This window comes from Tamandua tetradactyla, chromosome 16 (genome assembly GCF_023851605.1).
Source record: "Tamandua tetradactyla isolate mTamTet1 chromosome 16, mTamTet1.pri, whole genome shotgun sequence".
In the NCBI taxonomy this organism is placed as follows: domain Eukaryota; kingdom Metazoa; phylum Chordata; class Mammalia; order Pilosa; family Myrmecophagidae; genus Tamandua; species Tamandua tetradactyla.
In genome coordinates, this window is record NC_135342.1 from 49,797,144 (window position 1) to 49,824,625 (window position 27,482).

The 27,482-nt window shown below is 35.9% G+C and overlaps 1 protein-coding gene across 9 annotated transcripts in view; it reads right to left on the reverse strand.

Annotated features, from left to right (window-relative positions):
• LOC143659472 (uncharacterized) overlaps window positions 1–23,645 on the reverse strand; it is a 241,319-nt gene extending 217,674 nt beyond the window's left edge. For all 9 annotated transcript variants that reach the window (XR_013163566.1, XR_013163573.1, XR_013163572.1 and 6 more), the window contains exons 1-2: window positions 23,552–23,645; window positions 19,813–19,995 (exon numbers count right to left, since the gene is read on the reverse strand). The gene's annotated coding sequence lies outside the window, so the exon portion shown is untranslated. The remainder of the gene's footprint in view (window positions 1–19,812; window positions 19,996–23,551) is intronic.
• Between the last annotated feature and the right edge of the window lie 3,837 nt (window positions 23,646–27,482).

The following is a 27,482-nucleotide window of genomic DNA, read 5'->3' on the forward strand; positions in this document are numbered from 1 at the left end:
AAATAGGTATTGCATTCCCCTATGAACCACCTGTTGTTGTATTACTCCCTTTTCTACAGAATAGAACCTGAAGCATAGAAACATTTAATATATTTCTCTCAACTCACACTGAAAGCAAATACAAATATAGGTTCAACCCCTTATTTGGAATTATATGTCAACCAAATACTGCCATCCCTTCCCCTCACCACCAGCCCTACAGGCAGAATAATATCAAGAATCAGCTAACAGGATTTTTATATACCCATGATGTTTTTCTAAAGCACAGGACCAATAGCAACTATTTAGAGAATATGACGTCATTTCTCATTTTAAAGTCATTCCAAAGGCTAATAGTGTCATGTATGTGGTTTGTCTCAGCACAGTTGATAGAATCCAGCTATGGAATAGAAAATAATATATCATCTAAGAAGTGGATGATCATAGGTGGCAAATGAAAAATCACTGTTGAATGCTGGTCAAACATTAAAAGACAGAGAAGAAAAAAACAGCTTTAGAAGAGGTAATGGGAAGCTTAGAGCCAGCGAAAATAATGGGATGAAAAAAGTGATGGAGGGGAGAGTATCAAAGATAGAAATGTGTGTATTTTCTGAACACTCAAGAACAAATTATATAGGCATCAGTCAGACTTGAACAAAAGAAGCTTCACTATTCAGAAATCTGAATGTTCTAAACGGAGAAATTTAATAATTAGAATGACAAGATCTAGATTCCACAGTTTCTTGATTCCTGAAATGCTCTGGTACACTGATAAAACTGAAATTTGCTTTCAAACTTTTCTCGAGAAATCGGCCTCCAAAATATCTCAAATATGTGTTTTCGAGAATATGTGTACACATATGTGCGAAATCTATCACTATTAAATTCTCATATACTTAGTGCTTTTCAATAAAGACTCATGCTAGAAACTAGTTTCCTCCCACCTCTGCAGTGACCTCCTTTAACAAATATTTCCCCATCCATTATCTTCAATTCTCTATCCTGGATTCCTCTCCTGAACATATCGATAGGTTGACATCTCCCACCCCAGCATTTTCTTTAGCAATCCTGCTCTCTCCCCTTCTGCCTCCACAGCTATTCATATGAAGATGTCTATTCTCACCATCTCCTTGACACTTACTCACTTCTCAGCCCACTGCAATCTGGTTTCCATTGCCACTGATCCTACTGAAGTCACCCAAGCCTCTGCATTTGCCAAACCAAGTGAAGATTTCTCTGTCTATCTTACAAGGTCTTTGTGATGCACTGTACACTACTGACCTTTCCCTTCTTGAAACTCTGCTTGAAAGCTTCACTGTTAACAGTTTCCTGGTTCTACTTCTCTCCTCTCCTTCAGAGTGCCTCCTCTCAGCCTCCTTCATTGGCTCTTCCTCTTCAAACATCTCACTACAAGTTGGAAGTACCCAGAGGTTCTTCCCTAGTCCCCTTCTCTTACTCCTAGATTCCTTATGGGGGATCCAGTTATCCAAGCCAGAAGCCTAGGACTTATTCTAATATAACACCTCTTTCATCTCCACATTCAAGGTACCACAAGTCTTACTGTTTTTATGCCTTCATCTTTGTACACTCTCTCTTCTCTAACCTATTGTCCAGTGAATTTCTAGTGAATTTTTAATCGAATTGAATCAGATTTAATAAAATCTAACCATATTAATGTTCCACTTGCAACCCTACAATGGCTCCCCATCACCTATACTTCTGGTTTTTCAAACTTTAAAACTGAAAAAAGTTTGCTTCAGAGACTGCACTGGACAGTAAGCTTCATACAAGCTATGGATCACATATGCCAGCACAATGCCTCTAAGTATGTGCTCAATAGAAAATTGTTGGGTAAAATGAAATCTTACACTGCAGTCCAGCTTAACTCACGCATGCCTGTAAAGTTGAGCAGTTCCTGTTCAAGCAGTGGTACAAGCAACATCTACCTACTTGCTCTGATCACTCTGCCAAGGACACCTATAAACACCGCTGTAAAGTGACACTCTAGGGAATATGTGGAAAACCAGAGACCCATGTAATAAAGTTCAGAGCATGGCCTATAGATCCTTGACAGACTGAATTTTACCTGCTCTCCAACATCATTTCCACCTGCCCTCCATTGTCACACTTCACTATAGCCTTGCTTAGCTGAATTACTTGCCATGCCTGGACAAGCCTGGTTTTTGCACACATAATTCCTCCTGCCTAGAAAACCTTTGCCCTCCATGACAGCTGAGAAAACTCCAACTTATTCCTCAAGACAGCTCAAAGGCAAAGGCTTTTCTGATTCAATAAGTGGAATTAATCACTCCTTCTGTACTATAAAAATACCTCATACTCGGCGGGCCGCGGTGGCTCAGCGGGCAAAGTGCTTGCCTGCTATGCTGGAGGACCTCGGTTCGATTCCCGGCCCCAGCCCATGTAACAAAAACGGAGAAACAGAATACAATAAAAAACAAGAAAATGTTTAAAGATGTTTCCCTTTCTTCCTTCTATCCTTCCTTCCTTCTCTCTGTCTTTCCTTTAAAAAAAAAAAAAAAAAAAAAAAAAAAAATACCTCATACATATCTTCATTAACTTTATCACACTTTATGTCAATGTTTGTTGATACATTATCAACAAATGCCCTCTACTGTACTCGGAGCATGAGGATTCTGTCCAATTTATTTTTGTAAACCAAGACCTAGAAAAGTGACCAGTACCTAGGAGATGCTCATTATAGGTTTGTGTAATCAAAGAAATTCTACTGGAACAAATCATTCTTTTACCTCATATCCTCTTTGTAATAAGATGGAGAATAAACAATTTTTAATCCTTTATATCATTGTGTATGTCAGAGAGTGTACCATGTTTAAAATGGGCCAATCAATCTTCTACTATCCGTGGTACAGCAGAAATGAATTGGGATTAAACTGTGTGGTCTCACCTAAATATTTTAATAAAATGTTAGCCTTTTTTAGATGAAATAGATGTCCAAGCTCAAATAGTTATTATGACACCTTCCTGGGCACTACTGAATTAATGGCTTGCACCTTAGATTTTATACAATGAGATAAATAAGATAGGAAAAACATGGAAATCATGTCTGGTCAATGTGGGCAAGATTAGTAGAGCACAAGAATCTGATTCCTTAACATATTCAGAGGGAGGCCATCTCCTTAATGATATAAAATAGTGAGAAGTGAGAAACATCAGATACAGATCAGTTAAAGAAAATGTGATGGCAAAATTTAACTCAAGCTATGTCAATGAGACTTCTTCCAAGCAATTAAAAATATCCTCTAATTCTTCTCCTGAGTTGGCCTCCAGAGTCAACTTGAAATACAAACCAGAAAATTAAATCTAAAATGTTAGCCTTTTGTTAAATGATTTTGTCTTCCACTTCTGAGCCAGTTTTGCAGTTATGTCAGAAATATTCATATTCAGCTTTGACATATGTCACTAAATCATACTTTAGTAACAAATAGTTTACCTATCATCTTATCAACCAAAAATATATGGTGTAACTCAAGACTTCTGCATATACCAACATAATGTATCTGATGTTCACAAAGATGACACAGCAGGAGAGATAAGTAACCTCTGAATCATGAAAGAGTGGTGAAATTAATCCCTTGAGTCTTATTTCAAATCCAAGTGTACTTTATTGTTGTCTCATTCCCTGAAAAAACATGATTCATGTAGAGCATACAAAATAGGTTTTTTGTGTGTGGGTAAATATTTGTTTGTAACATCTAGTTCACCAACCTTGACCCATAATGGGAAACTTACTCTAAATAAGCAGTTCTTAAAGTATGGTCCAGAGATCACAGAGGAAACCAGTGGCCATTTCCAGTGGTTCCATAAGGTCAAAGCTTTATTTCCAGTAATTCTAAGACATTATTCACCTTTTTCAATCACAGTCTCTCACAAGTTAGAGTTTTCCAGAGGCTACCTGACATGTAGTATTGGAACAGATTGAATGCAGAAGCAGACATGAAAATCCAGCTATCTTCTATTAAGCCAGACATTAAAGTGATGTTACTCTTCTAATTTTTTTTTTTGAAAACATAGCTATATTTCACAAAAACTGTTATTTATGCTAAAATGCAAGAGGGAGGGATGGAGGAGTAAATGGCATCTTCAATCAATGTAGGAAATTCATCCAAACCCTGTACCATGGAGTGTGTGTACTATAAAGCATATCTGCAAAATATAATGAAATCTGAGCCCATCTGAACCAAAAAAAACCTATTCGTTTCTTGAACACAAAGCAAACACTTGAATGTGTCTGGTAACTGACACATACCACAGTCTTGCAAACAGAAGTTCTATGGCAATTGATATGGGAAAATACAGTCCTATAAGAGAAAACAGCATAGTGATGAGGCAACAAGAGGGATCACATGCATATGCCATGCTTTGTTTCATACTGGAGAAAAAAACACTATTGATATGGACAGAAGATAGAGAACTGAGAATCACCTTTGCAGCTATTGGCCAGAGTCAGCCAAGCAAAACTAAACAAACACTAAATCACAAACAAATAACCAGTAACAGATAAGAGTTCAGAGCTCACCATGCTGATCTCCTGCTTACGCTGAAAGGGAAATACAAAAAAAAAAATGGAAAGAAAAGGTGCTCCCAGGGCAGTCGACACAGCAGAACAGATTCTATGGGAAGGAATTATAACTGAAACTTCCAACTGACAGAGCATATTACCTATTCTCCTGTTGCTTTTCTGGAAATAACAGCTGTGGACTAAAGAACTGTTCACATTTAAAAATGAGTCACATGAAGAAATCAGCATGTGATTCAGGTAGATGCGGCAACAAAATGTAAAGGAAAATACAGAAAGAAAAAGAATACAAAAAGCAAAAGACACAAGAGTTGTGAAAAATGTAAAGTAATTGGAGCATTCCCAACTCCTGATGGATTTCAAAACCCTTTTGAAAACCACTTGGCGTTACTTTCAAAGGTTGATTGTATACCTACCCTAGGCTCCAACAGTTCTATTCTAGGTGTGTGTGTGTGTGTGTGTGTGTGTGTGTATATATATATATAGAGAGAGAGAAATGCATGCACATGTGACACCAAGTCCCATATCTAAGAATGCTCACAGCAGCACTGTTAATTACAACAAGCACTGGAAGCAACTGGAATATCCACCAACAGTAGAATGGATAAATAAAGTGCAGTACACTCATACAGTGGAACACTACCTATCAATGAAAATGAACAAATATTGCTCAGACAAATGAATCTAGAAGCAAGACATAAAGAAAACATATTGTATTATTTAAAATAGGCAAAACTAAAATGTTAAAATGTATTGCTTAGGAGCGCATATATAAGTGTTAAAACTATGAAGAAAGCCTAGCCAAAGGTTATGGTAACCTCTAAGGCAGAGGGAGGGCATTATTATCAAGGCACATGAGGGTTCCATAATGTTTTATTGCTTAATCTGAGTGGATTCATATAGACTCTTTTTATTTATTGTTTTAATATAAAGTTTATTTTTTTAAAAACTAAAAGCAGACAAAGAATCTGTTGGTTAGAAGAAGAATTATTCCAGAGAACAGAGACATTTTTCAGAAAAATGCTTCTCCATACCATGATGAAGAACTGTGTACTACTAGAATTATTTTTAAAAGCTAAAGGAAGAGGGACAACAGATCAAAGAAGAGGTGGTAAATCAGCAAGAAGAAGTAAAAATTACACTGGAAAAGATCAGGAAAGAAATGGCATATTAAAATCACTACCTAAGTAGAAAGAAGTAAAATAGATACTATCGAAAACACAGTCAAGAAAAAACAAAACAAAACAGTCAAAAACATGCTTTAAAAACTTCCACAAAATAGGGTGGCCCACAGTGGCTCAGCAGGCAAAGTTCTCGCCTGCCATGCCGGAGACCGGGGTTCGATTTCTGGGGCCTGCCCATGGAGGAAAAAAAAAAAACTTCCTCAAAATAAATGAAAATAGAAAAAAATACAAAAGTGACTGGACAGAAGGCAATAGATACAGAAGACCAATAGTCATACAATTTGCTGTTTCTGAAGAACAGAATACAAATGGAACAGAAAACCATCTAAATATGTAATAGAAGAAAGGAGGCCTGAAATAAAGATGTGGCTCTATGTCATGATTCAGGAAAAAAAAACATACACAAAATCAAAAGTGAGACGTATGTCCTGGGTTTGAATTTCACAGATAAAAAAGACTTGTTTGGGAATCTATGAAAAAAGGCAGATCACTTTCAAAGAGGAGAAAAAATTAGGCTGGCTTCAAACTTCTCAGCAATTATGAAATAAGAAGCAGTGGAGAAATACCTACAGTTTTGATAGAATGCAAGAGTGACCCAAGAATCTTAAAACAATCCAAGTTTCCATTTGAATATAAAAGGCAAGATGGATGACTAAATTCAGCCAAGCAAAAGAGAAATAAAAATAAAGAGTCCAGGAATGGAGAAATCAAGGTAGGAGTGGCTGAGTCTACATAAATAAAACATTAAAACTAAACAGTTTGGGGCATTATGGTAACAGCATAATATGAAAAGTATGATCCTTGAAAATGACATAAAATCAGAAAGTGAGGGAATAAATGGAGGTAAGTAAAATATTGAATGTTCTCTTTTCCTCGTTGTTCATAGAAAGGAGTAAATGGAAATATACTGAAGTTGAAAAATTAAGAATCAGCAGCTTAAGAATATAGTTTGAAGGTACATAGGTAACCACTAGAAGAATTTTAAATGTTCTAAGAATTTAAAATCAATCAGCACACACACAAACACACACACAATGGTGGGGAAAAGAGAGAGAAAAGAAAAAGAAAGTTGTTAAAATATAAAAATGAAAGTTATAACTGATCCAGAAAGAAAAGTAGAAAGTCCATAGCAGATAGGACATAATTGGTATTTATTATCTCCCAACTTAAATACTCATTCCATGTTTCTTTTGATAGAAGGAGGCTTTACCCAATGAAATGAACTAAACCTTCATGTCTAATGGGTTGGGTTATTGGAGGTAATACCTTACCAGGGTTGCAATGGCTTCCCATTGCCTTTACCACTAGGCATGGGAGTGTGCTAATGCTAACTGTCTTCCATCCCAATCTTATAGCAGCAACCCAATTTCTACTTGTGAGTTAAGATCAACCTCCCAAACCAACAGGATAATTCCCCGTTCTACCTATTTGCTGAGTGAAATAAGGGGTACAAAAGCATCAGTATTGCCCTCCAATTCAATGGAACCATAATTGTGTCCCCCTGAGTACTTCCTTTGAATACTAAAATATTTAAGGTAGTCATTTGCAAACTCATGAGATGGGAACCAAAATTTTGAGAGTGGATTATTAGGTGTAGTCATGAGATTACCACCCTTACTTCCACACCCACACATTTTCAGGCCTTCGTTTTACAACTATAGGGAAAGCATAGTCTGTTTCAGAGCATATTATATATCCTGCAGAACAGCACCTCAACCTCAGAAGGTATGGTCATTCCATTAACATTGGTTGCTACTAAATTTTCAGCCACCCCTTGCATTACTCTACAAAGCCAAGTTGCTTCTGGGTGATGGAATACATGAAAACAAAACAAAGCAAAACAGTTAATCCCATGGGTATCTGCCCTTACTGCCTTACTTCTTTCACTGAAAACTGAGCTCCTTGGCTAGAAGCAGTATTTTCTGGTTTACCATCACAATGTAAAAGGCATTCAGTAAATTCAGACAAAAGCATGCCAAGTAGAGAAAGGAAATCTGCCTAAGTGTCTATTTCCAAGTGTGAGATATTGCCCTCTACATGTTGGAAAGGTTCTGATAAAAGCAACTTAACCTCCAAATTTTTTTTCCATTAGAAAATTCTTTAACTCCTATTTTTCTTTTTTTTTTTTTGTGGGATTATTTGACTTTGGACTATTTTCTTAACTTTGCTAGAACTCAGTTTCCACATCTGTAATAAATGGCAATAATAATAATGATTAGAGCAAAGGGATATTGTGAGAATTAAAGCAGATGGCCTATATAAAATGATTAGCACAGTGCTTGGCAGCATACAGTTAAGACTATATAAGGGAAAAAATGATAAATTCAACTATATTTAAAAATTTATACATAGAAAAATACATAAACAATAATAAATGACAAACTGGGAAAAATATATTTGCAACACATATAACAAAGGCCTAATTTCTTTAATTTATAAAGTAATCTTACAAACAAAAGACAAATAATCCAATAGAAAAGAAAAATAGGCAAAAGGCTTCAACTGGAGTACATAGCCCAAGAAGGATCAATAGCCAATAAGCATAAAAAATATTTCCACATCAGTCATAACTAAAGAAATGCAATTAAAACAAGGGACTTTTCTCGTTCCTTGCAAAATCAAAAGTTGTGTAAAATGTTGAGGAGAGAAAGAGAAATAGTCTCCACATTGTTGATGAAAACATAAGTTGGATTTATTTTCATTTATCCTATCTTTTTTCCTTCTGATATGCCAATTTGATGTATGTTAGTCCTTCTCGTGCTACTCATCTTTCATATTTTCCATCCATATAGCTATGTACTGCACTTTGGGCGTACTTTCTTCAGATATTTCCAGTATGCCAATTCTTTTTCAACTGAGTCTAATCTGCTGTTTAACCCCTGTTACATTCTAAAATTCAATTATATTTTTATTTTTAGAAGTTCTATTCATGTGTCTTTTAAAAAAAAAATCTGAATCTGTCAGGTCTGTGTGTGTGGTTTCTTAATTGCATCTTATTTCTGATCTTACTTCATAAGGCATTTTAAAATATTCATTTTATATTCTCTATCTGATTGCCCCATTACCTCACAATCCTAGAGGTCTAATGCTGCTGCTTACTCTACTTACTTTTAATATGGATAATAATGCAATTTTGGATTGTGAGCTTACGTTCAACCAGGCTTTATATCTATGAGAATCTTGTCCATCTAGGGTTGAAGACATGTTATCAGAGAGGGTTTGCACTTGCATCTTTGGGCACCCCAAAATGCACTAAGCCAGAACCACTTCATTTTGATTAGTTGCATTGTTGTTTTCTAGTTCAGGAAGGTAATCTAGATTAAAATCTCTAATCCATTTAAGGCAGGCCTATGTTTCTAAATTCTCAGAAGATACTTTTTCCCCACTGTGTGCCTAAGACTGAGCCAAATAATTTGCCTTATTTTCCCCTTTTGCTGGTTATTTTTTTCTAGTTCATTTTCTCATGGCAGATTAGTGCTTGAGGGCTCCAGCTTCAAGTGAAGGCCTTAGTTCTGCCTTGCTGGGCCCAAACCCTGGATTCACACAGCTGTTAAACCGAGAGCATCTTCGTTACCTAGATCAGCAAAGGGCCCAGGCCCTTGGTTTTCAGCTTCCTCATTTTGGATCCCTGAGGATTGCCTCACTTTTCTTGCAAGCCTACTTCAACATGTAAGAAGATAGTATTAAGTATTTATTGCTGCCTTATTTGGGAAGGTTTTCAGATTACCTAGATTGTCATATTATTAGCCAACATTTCTGAAAAGTGAAATGCATATACCATTTGAGCAATTCTGCTTCAAGGAATTTATTATTTGGATGGAAATTTGGCAATAGCTATCAAAATTTTAAATGTACATAATATTTAATCCAGCAATTCTATTTTCTAGGAATTCAATCTACATGTATACTGACACTTGTACAAAATGTCAGATAAAGTTAACTGTTGCAGTAAGATTTTTTAACTATTGGAGATTGGAAACAACCTAATCGTTCATCATTAGGAGACTGAATAGAAAATTAAAATACCTCCCATAATACTTTGCAATGGTTAAAAGAAATGAAAATGATCCACCTGACTTGGAAAGCTACTCATGATTCAAATTGCTGATAATATATAGAATGACCTCTTTGTGTAAAAAAAAATGTGCAGAAGATATGCTTGTATATGCTTGTGTATGAATTATAAACTTCTGAAAAGATACACAATTTCCTGCTAACAGTAGTTTCTTCTAGGGGTTGAGATTGAACTATTGTTACATAAGCAATGCTTTTAAATAAGTTTGCTAATCTGAAATGTATTATTACCTATTCTGTCAACCCTTTACTGCTTTGTTACCATTAGTAGCATTACTGGAAGCATCTGAAAATAAAGGCCTTCTCCCCAAATTGCTGTGCAATTCTTACCATCCACGATCTGTCATTTCTTACTTGTCAGTTAATACTCTAAGTAATCCAATTGTCCTCTACTGACTTTACTAGGACTCTTATTGCCTAATGCTCTAAATAGAATTTTACAGACTGAAATGGGTAAATTTCTTACTCTTTTCTGCTCTGAGAAGGAATAGTTGACAGCATGCATGAAGGCCTTATATTTCAAACAGCACACCACTGCAGAGGGAAAGGAAGGGCTTGCTGAGAATCAAGAGGGAAGCCAGGCCTATTGCTTTGGCTGTGTCACAGCTTCATCAGCAGGAGATCCTGATTTCAACATCTGAACCTGGATGTAGCTTCTGGCTAGAAGCTTGAATTTTCAATGAGTTGCTTAATTTGTAAGGACTAGTAGCTGAGTTAGGCATTTTTACAACTGGGAGCATCTTCTAACATTAGCTTGAAGGTTTTCCTTTGTACATCTTCATTATTTCACATGATGAACTACCGGGGATGACAGGGCACAGCTTCAGAGTTAACTTAATTTCCCATTAGCTTTAGACGCACAAATATGACAGAGCCCACGAAATTTTACCTAGACTTTCACATACTAAAATTCTACTTCCTTTATTTCATGCTCCTGGAAAAAGGCTTCATATTAGTACTATGATGAAAGCTAGCCCAGATATTCTTCTACATTTGGACTACAATTTTCACAATTTTGTGAGGCTATGACATGATCTATTTGTTTAAGTGATTTTTTTATGTGAAAATTGCCTTTTTTGGAACAAGAATGGAGAAAAAGTTCAGAAAAAAAACTATTCCTCTTCTTTTTAGGAAAATAACTATTTCCTTTTGGAGCTTTTATGCACATCAAAGTCCATGGGGGTTGACACTGACTTTTTAGAGAACACAGATGTTTAAATAGGATTAGCAAAAATGGTGGTTTCCTACTTAATATGATCTGTAGGCACTAAAAGAAAACATTGAAATATTGTCCCCCTGCTCCAATATCTTTCATAATAACCTTCTTCAATGTTATAAGCCCATTCATTCTTTGTATCTTCCAATCGTATTTGTATCTTTATATCTTCCAGTCTTCCAACACAAACATTTTAGAAAGGAAAATATTTTGGACGATTTTCAGTCACTAAATTCTGTGTTTATCACATTACTTTCCCATGTGAGAAGCAGGGAAAGACTTAAACAAAAGGCAAACAATAAGATGGTAGTGGAAGATATGAAAAAGAGGGTCATTGGAATTGGTGAGGGAGGGAGGAGAACTCTAGGCCGTAGGCAAAAATGCCTATATACATTCAAAATATTTGTGCATTCTTGCTTCACTTACAAGATAGAGAAAATAACAGCATTCAACTATTTAATTTTCTAATATGACCAAAGATGTAGTGCAATTGGAAATCATATTAGGGATAAAAACAACTGTGTTTAGAAAAAAGTTTAGGATATCAGTTCCACAAATGGTAATCTGAATGAATTTGAAATCACTTTTTACCCAAACACATAGAAATTCTGGGTAAAATAATACCTAAAAACATTTTAACACATAATTGAGTTTAAAAGATAGAAATCTCCAGGTGACAGGAATATATTTGGAACATATAACCAGGGCAGCAGGGGAGCAGTATGGGAAGGTGGTACTAAATCTAGGAACAGTTTCTAGAGGCTAGAAGCTGGGATTCCATTACCCACACAAGGCAAGAAATGAGGCTTTGGACTCCAAGGAGGTGAGGCACTAGAACTGAAGCCTCTACAAAAAGTCAAGGTTCTTGAAGAAGTGCTCAAACAGGTGCAAATAAATTAGGAAAACTCCACCTACCAGCTCAGCAAAGTAGTAAGTTCTCTACCCAAAACACTGAATAGAGAAAACCTTCCTGTGAGATAGAACGCCATTCAGATGCCATTGCTGAAAGAACTACCTAATAATATACTTCAGAAAACTGAAAATTGAAAAACAGAAAATTGAACCTGAAGGAAAGAATGGAGTGTGAGAAGCAATAAGGAAGTAAGAAACTGGTAAAATATCACCACCAACAACATAATAATGTTAATACCTCATGTGGTGGATATTAAAATAGGAAAAACTTCAATACTGGACATGTGAGACTCTTGGATTGGATTTAAAAATGGAAATCCAGCTATATGCTTATTCTAAGAGCTACAGCTAAACCATAATGATACAGGAAAGTTACAAATAAATGATGGACCAGAGGCGGGAGGGGTGGGGACAGTGTATGAGTGGAAAGGGAAGTTATTGCTTCATGGGTACAGAGTTTCTCTTTCAGGTGATGAAGAGTTTGCATAATGGATGCTGGTGATGGTAGCACAAAATTGTGAATGTAACTAATACCACTGAATGGTACACTTGAAAGTGGTTTAAATGGAATATTTTGAGTCCTATATATGGTACCACAATAAAAAGTTTAAAAAGAAAAGAATAGATGACAGGAAAATATATATCAGACAAATGAAATGACCAAAGGAAACATATTAATATCAAGGAAAAAAACTTTAAGGAAAACAGTGTTATTAGGAATACATAATGGTTAAAGGATTAATTTGCAAAAACATAATAACTCTGAATTCATATAAGCCTAACAATAGAGCCTCAAAATATTTGCAAGAATAAACAGAATTATAATAATAAATGGAAATATTCACCAAAATGGTAAATATTTAACATGTCTTACTCTGTAATGGACAGATCAAAACTCAAAAAATTAATGGGACTATATATGATTTGATTATTCAATTAACAGACATGATACAATGACAATAACTATATAGACTACTGCATCCAACAGTTGGAGAACTCATTCTTTTCGAGCACAAATGGAAAATTTGCAAAAACTGAACACATGTTAAGACAAAGACAAATCTCAAAATCCACCAAAGAAAAAAATATCACACAGACCATATTATCTGGTAACAGTGCAATAAATTTAGAAAGACATACCAAAGAGATTTCTAAAATCTTTCAAATATTTGGAAATTTTAATTCACTTCTAAATAATTTATGGGTCATAGAAGAAATCACAATGAAAATTATAAAATATGTAGAACAGAATCACAAAGAAAACATTATATTTCAAAACATGTAGAATATACCTAAATGAACAAATTATAAAACAAAAAAATTTTAAATCAGTGATGAGGGCATCCAAATCAAGAGGTTAGCAGGAAGCTGGTTGAATGAAAAAAATAAATATAAGAGCAGAAATTAGTTACAGGGAAATAAACAATAAAAACAAACCTAAAGATTGTTTTTTGAAAAAAAATTTAATATATTAAGTATTGTGTGACCAAGACTAATGCCGGAGGGGGAAAAGTAAAAGCAGACATAAAACATATCTGAAAGCAAAAAGAGATAATAACCATAGATGAAGTAGAAATTTTTTAAAATCATAAGAATAAACTGAGTAATTTGTAACTTGATGCCAATAACTTGGAAATATAAAAAAATGAATTATTCTCTAGAAAAATATAATTTACCAAAATAGACTCAAAAAAATTGAAATTTTTAACAGAGCTTTAACCATTAAAGAATTGGAACTGATAATTTAAAATCTACACCCCTCCAAAAAATAAAAACCACAGTGAGCCAGATGGTTTTATAGAAGAACTCAGCCAAATCTCTAAGGAACAGATTGATCATTATCTTAAAGTTTTTCAGAAAATACAAAAACGCAGATACCTCTCCAACTTATTTTATAAGGCTGACATAACTTTACACCAAAACTGAAAAGGTATAGTATTAGAAAGTTATAATTCAGCCCATTTATGACACATTTGCAAAAATCCTAAATAAGATATTAGCATAATAAAGCCAAAAATTTATATATATATATATTTAATATATATATATAATATATATATAATATATATATTTAATATATATATTTAATATATATATAATATATATATTTAATATATATATTATATATATATATATTTTAAATTTATCCTTACCAAGAAGAATTTATTCCAATAGTTCAAGATTGGCTTAATATTTTAAAATCTTTTAATGTAATTTAAACATTTATAAACTAAAGGAGAAAAAACATTATCTTATTATATGTAGAAAAAGCCTTAAATCTAACACAGTCATAATTTTAAAAAGTGGAAAATAAGGAATAAAAGGGAATTTCCTAAACCTGACATGAGTATATTTTAAAGCTTTACAGAAAACGTCATAATTAGTAATGAACCTTAGAAGCATTTCCTTTCAGAGAAGGAAGAAGAGAAAAATGTCAGATATCATCACTGCTTTTAACAATGTTAAATCATTGTTCTGGTGGCCCTAAACAGTGGAGTAAAAAAGAGAAAAAGAAAGAAAAGTTAAAAGAAAGACAGTGTAATAATAGTCATACAGACCTGTCCAAAATCTTTTAAAGGTCTTTTGCTGGTTTTGATATTTTTACACAGAGTAATTCTAACAACCTTCCTAAACTAGAAGCCCCAAAACTACATTTCCCAGACTCTTTTGCTGCTAGATGCAAACCTATAATTTAGATTTTCCCAGTCAGAAGCACGTACTTGAGGCGTTGATTCAGAACTGAGTTATGAGTAGGGTGTAGCAGCCTAATTATTAATAATGCTCCCTTTCAGATTCAAAAGGGTCCTAATTTAGATGATAAAGTATGTATTTATCTCAATTATGTGCACAAAAAGAGGGGTGGAGATGTTTGGCTAGCACAAATCATGACAGAAAATGACATGGACCTGGAGCGCATGGCTGTGAAAACCTGTTTTAGCAGTGTCTGTATTGTGGCATCGGCTGTGTAGTTCCAGAATTGACAGTTTTTCTAGCCACTTCTACTTTGGCACTTCCTGACCATGCAGAAACAGTAGCTCCCTTGATGGGCCAATTCTGAAGTGTGGTGTAAGTAGCTCCTGGAAGCTAAGCCTAGAATCTATTTCTTTAGTCGCCTCAATAGTTATGTAAGCTACCTTTGTTCCTCGACAAATTACTTTCTCTTTAAACTAGCTAAATAGATTCTATAACTGTGATTAAAAATTCCTGTTTAAACCAGACAAATCTATTCTTAATATACAGCAGGAGTTTCTAATCAAGTGTTCCAGTTTTAATCTATTTCAAAATAAAGCCATGTCCTTTAATCTCATTTAATATTGCTGGGTGGGAGCTTTTTGATTATCCATGGAGATGCGACCCACCCAGTGGTGGGTGGTAACTTTTGATTTGATGATTTCCATGGAGATGTGTCTCCACCCAATCAAAGTGGGTTGCTTATTGGATGGAGCCCTTTAAGAGGGGACCATTTTGAAAAAAGTTTGAGAGCTACAAGAGTGTACACAGCCAGAGACCTTTGGAGATGAAGAAGGAAAATGCCCCAGGGAAAGCTTCATGAAACATGAAGCCTGGAGAGAAAGCTAGCAGAAGTTGTCATGTTTGCCATGTGCCTTTCCAGTTGAGAGAGAAACCCTGAACATCATCGGCCTTCTTGAACAAAGGTATCTTTCCATAAATGCCTTAGATTGGACATTTCTAAAGCCTTGCTTTAATTTGGATGTTTTCACAGCCTTAGAACTGTAAACTTGCAACTTAATAAATTTCCCTTTTTAAAAGCCATCCCAGTTCCGGTATATCGCATTCCAGTAGCTTGCAAACCAGAATACCAAGTATCAAGAGTTAATAGAAAATCATAATAATTAAAACAGTATGATCTTCATACAAGTATAAACAAATGGGCAAATATAAAATAGAGCAAAAATTGACCCAGGTATACATGGGGACTTGAAATATGACAGGGGTGACAAGGAAAATCATTGGGCTAAAGACAGACCATCCAATAAATATTGCTGGGACAAAGGACTTTGCATATGGGAAAAAAATTAAATTGGATCATATAATATACAAAACTAAATTCTAGATATATTTGGGACATAGATGTTTAGCGCAAAAAAAACATTTAGAAGAAAATATAGAAGAGTATATTTATGGCATTAGTTAGGGAAGTATTTCTTAATCAGAACACAGTATAAATTACAAAGGAATAGATGGTTAAATTAGACAACAGTTAAATTTAAAATTTCTGACTGATAAAATGCCATAAACAAAATTAAGAGATACACATGGGGAATATCTGCAATTGCCTAACAATGGATCAATGAATCAATACAATGTTAATATATATGTTATATATATACACACACTTAGAAATCAATAAAAAAGACAATCAGCCGCATGGGAAATGGACCAAGGATATGAACAGGTACTTCATAAAAAAAGAAAACCCAAATGGCAAATAAACATAAAAAACTGCTCAACCTAACTAGCAATTAAGGCAATGCAAATAAAAACAATAATGAGGTTACCATTTCCAAAATCAGATTGGTAAAAGTTAAAATATCTGAACATATCTAATGTGTATGGTAATTTGTGGCTGTATAAGTTGCAGCAACCTCATTGAAGAACAATTTGGCAATATCTTATTAGGATAATGATATGCACATATAAGAAGTCTACTTTCAATGATATATACTAGAGCTGTGATTCTCAAAGTTTTGTCCCTGAACCAGCATCAGCAGCAGCAAAAGGAAACTTGCTAAAAAAAATGCAAATTCTTGGTCCCCAACTCAGACCTACCATCAGAAACTCTGGAGATGGAGCCCAGTAGTCTGTATTTTAACAAGTATTTGAGGAGATTGTGATGCTTGCCCATGTTTGAGAGCCACTGCTCTAGAGAAATATTTGCTTATGTGCACAAAGAGAAATATATTAGGATGCCCACTACAGCAGTATTTGTAATACAAAAAGAAATGGAGACGACCTCAGCAAGCTCAATAAGAGAAGGGAAATATAAACTGGTGTGTTTATACAATAGATTCTACAAAGTTCAAATGAATGACCTAGATCTCCATGAATAAATCTCAAGAAACTAATACAGAATGGGGAAAGCAAATTGCAAAGGGATACATACGGTATGATACCACTTATTTTCAGTTTTAAAACACATAAAACCATGGAATTTATTGTTTACAATATTTACATATGTTTACAAAACCACAAAAACTTTGAGGTTATCACACACACAAATTTCAGTACAGTTACCTCTGAGGAGCATCCTTCAATTATTATATAAGGCAAATATGGCAGCATTTTAACATTTATTAAATCTGGTGGTAGATTCATAAGGGTATGTCATAGTCTCTGTACTTCATATTTTTAAAAGTCATAGTTAAAATAATAAAGTACATAGATTTTTTTAAAGTCCACTTTCACTTAATAAATTTAGTAGATAAAATAATTTTATAAAACATCCAGTAATGTTCCACTGTTCCATTTGCAAGGGCTTATTGCTTATTGCTTAGCTCATAATCAAAGGTAAAATAATATAGCAAGCCTCTCAGCAAATATGCATTTTTATGCTCAATTTATATTCTACTTGATCCCTGGAACTGCTGGTGGTCATTAATTTAGGAAAGACAAAATACATCAATTCCAAATGAAAACCACAGGAGTAACACATTTACAGGGCTGGCTTGCCTTGCATATTACATAAGGTCTAATATTCCTTAAATAAGGAGCCTGAGGTAAATGTTTTGGTAAAATAAATAATACTTTTGGAATGCAAGCAATTATTCACAAAGTTATTTGTAAGTTTCCATTTTCAAATGTTTTATTTTCCTGAAATACTATATACCTGTAAGAACTTATAAATTAGAGAACTCAGTTTTCCAGCATTAGTAACCTTCCATATCACTAAAGAGATAGTTTAAGAACATTTTGGGAGAAGAGAGTTAAGAGCTTGGACAAATCTATATATCCGTGTATTTACCTATCTGTCCACTATTTTTCTACCTATCCATCCATCCATCCATCTGATGCATAGGTTACCATCTGAGCACAGTTTTCACATGGTTGTTCTAGTGAAACACTGTGCCACCCTTTAGTATTCAAGTGAAAATCCAAGGCCACCAATTTATAAATACTACATTGATATATGACTGTGAGGAGTAACATAAGAATTGTAGATGCTCTAGTATTTTATTTGTTTAATCTTAAAAATACAGTTTAGAATTTCTACTTGGTGACATTCAAACGTATCACCCATTGAAACCTAATAGAGTGAACAAAATTACTTTTATTAATTTTATGTGTATCAAATAGTTAATTTTTAGTTAATGAAATATTTAAAATTTTTGAAGAAATGCAAAAAGATTGCTAAAGTATTAAAAACTCTGAGAAATTGTAGAAAAATGCTAATGAGACATTAGAGAAGCATTCACCAAGACTAGGGGATTAAAATGAAAAAGAAGGCTGGAAAGACTAACGAAAGAGAACCTCTGAAAATAAAAAAAGTGAAGCACTTCTCAAAGAGGTCAAAGGGATGACAAAAAAAAGATGTACCAGATACTGATAATTAACTAGCAGTAAACAATGAGGACAGCCACAACATAAAAGATGACGGGACTACTCTAAGGATCGCATTCCATGAAATTGGAAACAAGAGTTAAGTCCATCAAATAAATAAATGCAGTCACAGTGGGATATTTCACTGAAACATCTACTCACTTATAAGAGCTATTTTTATTCAGAGACAAAAAAATCAAAACAAAAATACAAGAGGACACTGGGATGAAATTACTGTGTATTTAGTTATGAACCATGTTGCTCTCTTGAGTTTAATGACTACACCAATTAAGCGTATATATGGTAGCTTAGTGTGCTTATTATGAAATATAAATAAATAAAATTTGTTACTAGTTTATCAATAACAATTAAAGCTGCTAGAACTACATACGTTGAGTAGTTGATGCCTCTAACTTCTTGAAATACAACAGTCATAAAGCAAACTTTCAAAAAGAATCACAGGTTTGAGGGAAAAACACATAAACTCCCTGAAAACTTTTAAGTAGAAAGAAGATGGTAACATCGCAAGTCTATCAGTAGCAGCTTCTCAGCCCTAAACAGATTTATATGGCAACTTAACTGAGGTTATTGACTATGACACGTGAAAACTGAATCACTTTGAAGGAAGCAAATGTGAGGGGTCTTGAACCAAATGTAATGTCACCTTGGTTCAGATGCAGATCAAAGTGTTTTCATTTGTTTGTCTTCTTTTTGCTAGTTTAACCCTTAAATACACACTACATTTGTTTCTAAACAAGCTGATTTATTAGATGGATTTTAGTTGTTGTTTTGTTGGATAGTGGTTGTTACTCAAAAAACCAAAGAAACATTTGGGTTACATTCCAATCTCCAGAGACAAACATTTTCAAATATTTTAGCTGTTTCTCTCAGTGGTTATCTTCATTTTTCTAAATAATGTGCTTAAACTGCTATATCTTGAGTCATTGATGTTGGCCACTAACCATTGACTTATCAGAGTATTTGGGGAAGTGAAAATTTAGCACATTTACGTCCATCTTCCTCTCCCCATTCTCCCAACATAAAAACACCCCAGGGTTTTTTTCCTCCTTAGTTAAAGAAATCTCAGGGTTGACATTAATTGGACATCTAAACATTGTTTACTGCTGAGTTAAGTGGTTGGCTGTGATTTGGCTATGATTATTTCTCCTTTTGTATGCAATGTTTTTTTATGACTTAATAACTGAACCTCCTTAGAATTTAGAATTGTTTAGATTTTTTGGTTGTGCTGTTCCAGTGGCTAGATCTTCTTACATACTCTAATAGCAATTCAAGTTTTCATATAGCGAAACCAATCTTATGATAATTCTTACCTGGAGCCCTCCACCCTCCCATTCCAGTCTTGAGTGGTTGCTCTCTAGGGCCTAATGCACAACTGTCAACGTGGGATTTTCCTTCACCATCACTCTGAGAATTCTCTCCACTTCTTTAAGCCCACATCTCCTTTTTTCTGGTTTAATTTCTCAATGTGTTGGAGCACATCTTTCTGTAACTTCCTGAGAAAAGATAGCAGATGAAGAAGGAAGCTGAAGTATCTTACCATTCAGAGTGCTCATTCTCTGACCCCCTTCCTCAGTGTTTAACTTCCAAATTCCATAATAGATTCTTAAATTTAAAAGTATTGCAAGAAGTATTGGCAAAGTCCCTTGAGGGATGGGAGAAAAAATATGGAACCATTAAACTTTACCACCAGGAAATCCCTGATGCTGTGCCAAACATTAGGGACACCCAAACAGGACAAGCCCTTATCTTGAGCCTTGCTCTCGTGAAGTTTATGTATGTAATAGAGAAGCTTAGCCTACCTATAGGTATGCCTTAGAGGTACTTCTGGAGGACCTCTTTTGTTGCTCAGGTGTGGTCTCGCTCTTTCTAAGCCCAAGTCTGCAAATAAAATCATTGCCCTCCTCCCTATGTGGGACATGACATCCAAGGGTGAAACTCTCCCTGGCAGTGTGGGAGAAAACTCCCAGGGATGAGTCTGGACCTGGCACCATGGGATCAGCAATGCCATCCTGACCAAATGGAGGAAAAGACATGTAACAATAAGATATTAGTGGCTGAGAGAGTTCAAATAGAGTCAAGAGGCTACTCTGGAGGTCTCCAGTTAGACATTGCTATGTATCATAACTTGTCAAGCCCCCCCAAAAAAACCATTCCAGCCAATCTGAAAGAACACCAAAGGCAATATATAAGGTTCTACAAAGGTTCCACGTACTAGGGTAACTTTCCAGAAACCTATAACCTCCAGATGGGTCCCTGGATCAGATAAGTCCTGAAACCTAGAGGGCCCAGTCTCTCTAGAACATCAGCTAGTTCCATCTCCCTACCTCATATTGTTGCAGCCCCTTCCAATATGAGAAAGTTTTAATGGCCATAGCTGAAATACTACTAAACAGTGAGACAGAAATATCAAATGTAATGGTGGAGTTATACAGTAAATGTAGGGTTTAACAAACAAGTATGATTACTGAATCATTAAATTGATATTTCTTTTAGTCTCCAGTATCTTAGAACAGCTAGAAGTAAAAAACCTAAACTTGTGGAATTGTAACCATACCAAACTCTGAATGTCCTTTACAATTAATTCTTGCATTGTGCTTTGAAATTTATTGCTTTTTTGTATATATGTTATTTTTCACGAAAAAGAAAAAAAACTATTGTGATGATAAAAAAATTTTGTTCCTTCTAGCCTGTAGTGTTCTGGAGAAGCTAAAAGGAAAATATGAGATGATGGTTTGGTAGCCCATGACAAACTCTGGAATCTGTCCTGTAACTATTTGTTGAAGAGTGTTTCGAAAACTATTGCTTTTTTCTTTCTTTGCTTTGTATACATGTCATATTATACAATAAAAACAGTTTTAAAAAATGTATTGCAGGGATACTAACTGTTAAAGCTACAGCTTTCTTTCATTTGCAAGAGCTAGGATTTGCCGTAGGAAATAGGAATTTGTATATTCAAAACTCAGAATATTCAGAAAAAGAGTCTTTACTATAAGTTTAAGAGGGATATATGTTATAAAATAAGGGCACTTCTCAGTATACAGACAGGAGGAAAAAACCCTTTCTGAGGTTGGGGATGGCATGCAGGAAATAAGCAAGATTGGAGACTCAGTTAAAAGCTCCTTCCTGCTCTGCAACCTCGGAATTGAGGCTCCAGAAGAAGACAGAGAATCCCAGACAGGCCTTAGGAAACACAGGTGGGCATGCTTGTGTTTCATGTCTCAGAGCATAGCCCAGGAAACTGCAAACATCTTGAAGAAGCCATGGGTCTACAATGATGTCAGAACAACACAGCACACTTGAGCTGTGGTATAGCATTGGTTGACGTAGATTGCCAGGAAATTGGCATGAATGTACCTCACCAGAGGCCCACACTTCCCAGTGTAATTGTGGAGAAGGCATCTGAAAGTTCACAGGCCCACAATATAAGCAGAAGGGCAAGGTATCAAGTGCTTAGAGGGCAGTGGGTTGGGGTCAGGACAAGGACGACACAGTGCGCCATGGAGGCATGTTACTGCATGATATCTATCACTAGGCAAGCCCAGTTTCCCCAGCAGATGCTGACACACACAGTAGGGAGGCCATCAAGGTTACTTCATTGCAACTGGAAGTCAGGGAGAACCAGGATATTCCTTCCCAGCAGCCAAGACCATAGGAAACCACTAAGAAACTTTTCCCACAAGGACCAGGGAGATGGGCAGAACAGTGATGGGGAAGTTCCTTTTCCAAGGAACCTGAGTTAGTTTTGAAGAAATAAAGTTTAAACCAAAAAGTGACCATACTATCATGAATGGGAGGATTATAAATCCAGAATTGTAAGTTTGTGAGCAAACTGAGTTCAGCTACAGAGAAAACAAGGATAGCATTTCTGCATATCTGTCTTGTGGTGAGTAAATTGCAAACATGCTAATTAGCATTAGTAGTTTGGTTAGGATTCAGCAAAATGTTAAGCTTCATTTCAGTTTGAGTCCCTGGTGATGATCATGAGCTGTGTTTTCTTGTAAGAGTTCTCTGCCTTCAAGCACGTGACTTTCATATCATACTTGAAACGAAAGTCAATCCAAAATCTTTTCCACCTATTCCATCATACCACCAAGGCAAAGTAAGTGGAATGCACCTTTTACTTCTCCCTTTCTCTGACCCACTAAGCTACCTGTAGCAGGTAACATTCAGCAGCAAATAACAGAAAACCTTACTACCACTGGCTAATGCAAGTAGGAGTTAACTGGCAGTAGCCAATCTAGGGATGGTACAGATTCTTGGGAGTACAATGAAGGTCCCAAATTCCTGCTGTGCCAATGGTGTGTTCATAAATGCTTAAAAAAACAATTCTATGGGAGGTAAAAACACTGATTTGTAGCACTTGCTGATTTTCTTGGTGTAAATAGTGCCACCACCGTGACGTCCCTGAAGGTAGAGTTACGGAGAGGTGTGCACAGTGTCAGTTCGAACAACAGCTCTGACTTCCTTAGAACGTAGTTTTGATTTTAAAGGTCTTCATGGTTCTTTTTGGCTGAAACAGCAACTTTTATTAGGAAAACCAAAACTTCCTGGGAGCCTCATCCATCAAATTGACCAGAATATGGAAGAAGTTTTATAAGCTGGAAGATGGTTAAGGGAAGTAGAGTTGTGGATGGGGGTTGGTTCAGCCAACAATTGTGTCTACTCCACTACTCTGTTGTGATGTTCCACTTCAAGGTTGCCCTTAATTTAAATGAATTCTGTTCTATATAGCCTTAGTTTCCATTCTTCTAAGATCACAGCCTTGGATTACACCCCATTTTTTTCGGGACAGGAATGCATCTTATGTTGGTGCTATTCAGCCAAGCCAGGACTGGGAGGTGTGTCTGATCTGTCAGTCAGCCTTCTCAGGGCTTGGTGAGCATATTCAGGTTGATGACCCATTGCTGACTTAACTGAGGATGCGAAAACTAAGCATGATTAAAGACTGTCCACAAAAGTCCCTTTTCCTGTTTAAATAAGTCTCTTTCACTCTGCCTAACTGAAGGAAAAACCAGAGTTACTCTAGAACATAGTGCGTCAAGAGCAAACCTGTCAGCAGGACGTAGGTAAACAGCCTTCTCACACTTCCTCAATGGGCTAGACATTCTTTCCTTTTTCTCAGACCCCACATGAGAGGTCTGAGACTCTGAGCGCAGCATGCAATGATCACCTGGTAACAGAAAGAACATGTGGACTGAAGTTTGCAAGAGTGAGTTCTAATCCTATTCTCTCAATAACTGGCTCGGTGGCTTTGAACCAGTCACATCTCTTCTCTCAGCTTCAGTTGGCTCATCTGTAATCTAGGGGGTTGAATGATGCCTTTGTTCTGTGGGTCATCTGAGTGCCTTTACAGCTGGACATTTTTAGGAGGTTGAAATGAATAAAAATTAGATTTCAATTGTACTGCTATTATTATTAAATGGCTACCTGACCAGAGCTCTCTTTCATCTCCGATTAAAATGTAATGATTTAAATTGTAACTTACAGTTTGCAAAGTGCTTGCTTCTACATTTTCCCCATTTTTTCTCTCCCAACCCATTTGAGGTAAGTAGGGCAGGCATTATCATCTCCATTATTTTCATTCCTGGGGCAACATACAACTCTCACCATAGGATCACCATAGTCTACAGCAGTAATTCTGAAAGCATGGTCATGGACCATCTTCATCAAGATTTCTAGGGGCATTTATTACAAATTCTGGTTCCTTGGCCCTAATTCCACATATACTAAATCAGAATCACTGAGGTTGAGATCCTGGAGTCTGCACTTCTAACAAACACCTCCAGGTAACTGTATGCAACCTAAATTTGAGAATCACTAGTTTACAGAGAAAGGATAAAAGAAATTAACACTGGAGGTCCTATTATGTGTCAGGCACTATGCTAACTTTTTACATCGGCACTTTCATGTAATCCTCATAACAACCCAATGAAAGGTATAACTTTTCAAATGAGCTTTTTATTTTGGAATAATTTTAGATTTGTGGAAAAGTTGCAAAGATAGAAGGAAAATACCCACATTCTCTTCACCCAGTCTCAGTTGCCCCTATTGTCATTATCTTGCATTGCTGTGGTAGATTTGTCAAAATTAAGAAACTGATAGCGGTGCTTTATGGTTAACTGAACTCTAACCTTTATTCAGATTTCACCAGTTTTCCATTAATTTCTTTTTTCTGTTCCAGGATCCAGTCTAGATACTACATTGCATTTAGTTGTGACATCCCCTCAGTATCCTCTGGTCTGTGGCAGTTTCTCAGTCTTTCCTTGCTTTTCATGACCTGGACAGTCTTGAGGAGTACTAGTCAGGTAGTTTGTAGAATGTTCCTCAAATTGGGTTAGCCTGATGTTTTTCTCATGATGACTGTGATTATGGGTTTTTGTAAAGAATACCACAAAGGTGGAGTGTTTTTTCTCGTCACATAACATCAGGGGATATGTGACATCCATAAGAATTATATCTCTGTAATCCCAATTCAACTAATTAGAAACAGAAGTTTATGGAGCCTATGTTCTACAACTGCTAAGTGACGAACTAGGATAAAGTTCTCTGCCACTGTGATTGCAAGTGATTATTCCAACTTTATCCTCCCTCCATAAAACCATCCATTCCAGTTTTACTTGCCATTGTCCTATACTGTTTTATGCTCCTCTCAACCCCTCAAGTTTTCCAAATTCTTCAGTGTTTAGCTTAAATCCACTCTGCGTTTTGAAACCCTCCATGATCCCAACACACTTAAATTAAGTGAAATTCTAAAGTGCTTACTGTCTGGCCTCTAATTTTCCACTTTGCATATATTGTCTTAACCTCCAAGCTACAGGAGAATGATAATGGACTTTGGAGAGAGACAAACTTGCTTGTGAATCCATTTGTTCCTGAGCTGAATGACCTTGGTATCTTACCGTCTTCTATCTCCCACACTGGAGTGAGAGGAACGTTCCTAAGATGAAACTCTAATTATACCATTACTTTACTTAAAACTTTTCAATGACTCCACATTATTTACACAATAAAGTTCAAATGTCTGATCATCACAAATAAGGCCCTTCATGAGCTGACCCCTGCCAACTATTTCACTTTATCTCTAATCATCACCTCACACTCCACCCCACAATATCCTACATTTCAGTCATGCTGAGCCATTGGCAACTCTTACATCCCTTGTGACCTTGCTTAGCCCTAAGCTTTTATACATGCTCTGTTATCAGTGAGGATACAGTTGGCTGCAAGTAACAGAAGACTCCAATTTAAACTGGTTGATACAACAAAAATAAAATCATGGAACAGGAAGTTGAACAGCAAAGTGAGTTGTTCAGGAGCTCAACAATGTCATCAGAGAACCAAGTTCTTTTTAGCTCTGCTTTGCTAGCTTCGGAAAATTTGCTTTGCCCTCAGGTTGGCTCCCTTCATAGTCAATAGTCATATAACTCCAAGCACCTGATCCAACCACAGCAATATTTAGAGGCAAAAAAGAGGGGGGGGGGGTATATCTCTTCTGTGTTGCCCTCTTAAGGCCAAGAAATCTTTCCTGAAGACTGCCAGCAGATTTCCTCTTATATCTCATTGGCCAGAACTGGTTCATATGCTCACCAACCAATCAAACAAGAGGAATGGGCCTACAGTAATCGCTTCACACTAATCAACACTAACCCCTGGAACTAGGGATAGGGTCATCAATTCTTGGATCAAATAGGAGTGGAGACAGCTGAGCAAAATCTTGTCTCTGACAGAAAGGAAGAAGGGAAGGGATGTTGGGTGGGCATCCAACAGTATCTGTCACACTGTTATGGTTCCCTTTTCTTCCTTATCTGCTAGGTAGACTCCTTCTCATTCTTTAAGACTTAACTAAATTATTATCTCTTCCAGGAAGCCTTCTCTGATATCACCAAGCAGAATGGAGTGCTTCTTCCTCTGAGCTCTCACATAATTGTTCATACCTTCACTATAGCACTTACTACATAGCTATACATCTGTACCCTTTAGAGACAATGAACCCTTGGAAGACAGGGACCATGTTCTATTGAATTTTAAGTTCAATGTTGTTGAAAGAAATAAAGAAGTAAGGAATGAAGGGAGGAAGGGAGAAAAGAAAAATAGAAAGAACCTAACCTCTTGGGTTCAGACTGTTCATCTGTAAAAAGGGGGTTTTTAATTCCTAACAGTTGTTTTAATGATTAAATGAGATAGTGTATAGACAGCACCCAACATAGTTTCTAACACATATCTTTTTGGAGAACAAGTACCTCATCTTGTATTTTTTAAATACCTTCTTTCCATCCTTCACACATATTTCCTAGCATGATGGTCTGTACATGCATAGCAACTCAATAAATGTATGGATAGTTTGCCTTAAATTGAGAAATACAGATTACTAAACACATTAAACAACCACCTTAGTTTGCTATGTCCTGATTTCCTGTATTAGATAAGCTAAAAGAACTTTTTATAACATTCTCTAAATTCTATACTAATAGAACTCTTAATTGAGGCTTTCCTACAACCAACTAAAACATTAGATCTGCACTCTCTCCTTCAGTGACCTTTCACCAGGCACTCTTTTCTTCTCTCCTCTCCTCTCTTCAGCATTCTGGGCTTGATTTCAGATCTGTCCTTCTGAGGTATGCCTCCCTCCCCTTCCTAACACTTCTTTGTTACTAAAAATAGGTAATGTCCCTTTGGAGCAAAAACACTTGGCAAATCAGTTAGCTTTTATAGGTACAGCTTTATACTGTCCTCTGCGAGATTGGGGGATGGGTAGATTAAATAAAGAAAGAAGCTAACCACCATCTCCTTTTCTCCATGTACCCCTGTATTCCTCAAAGGAATTTTAAAAACCCATGTAAAAATAGTAATGCCAAATTCATCAAAAATGCACACGCTAAAGGATGCTAAGTGAGAGTTTGAGGAATGCTAAAGAGTAAATAAAACAGCCAGCTCAGAAGACCACCAGAAAAGATTTTAAGAAAGCATTTAAAGGGCCCCA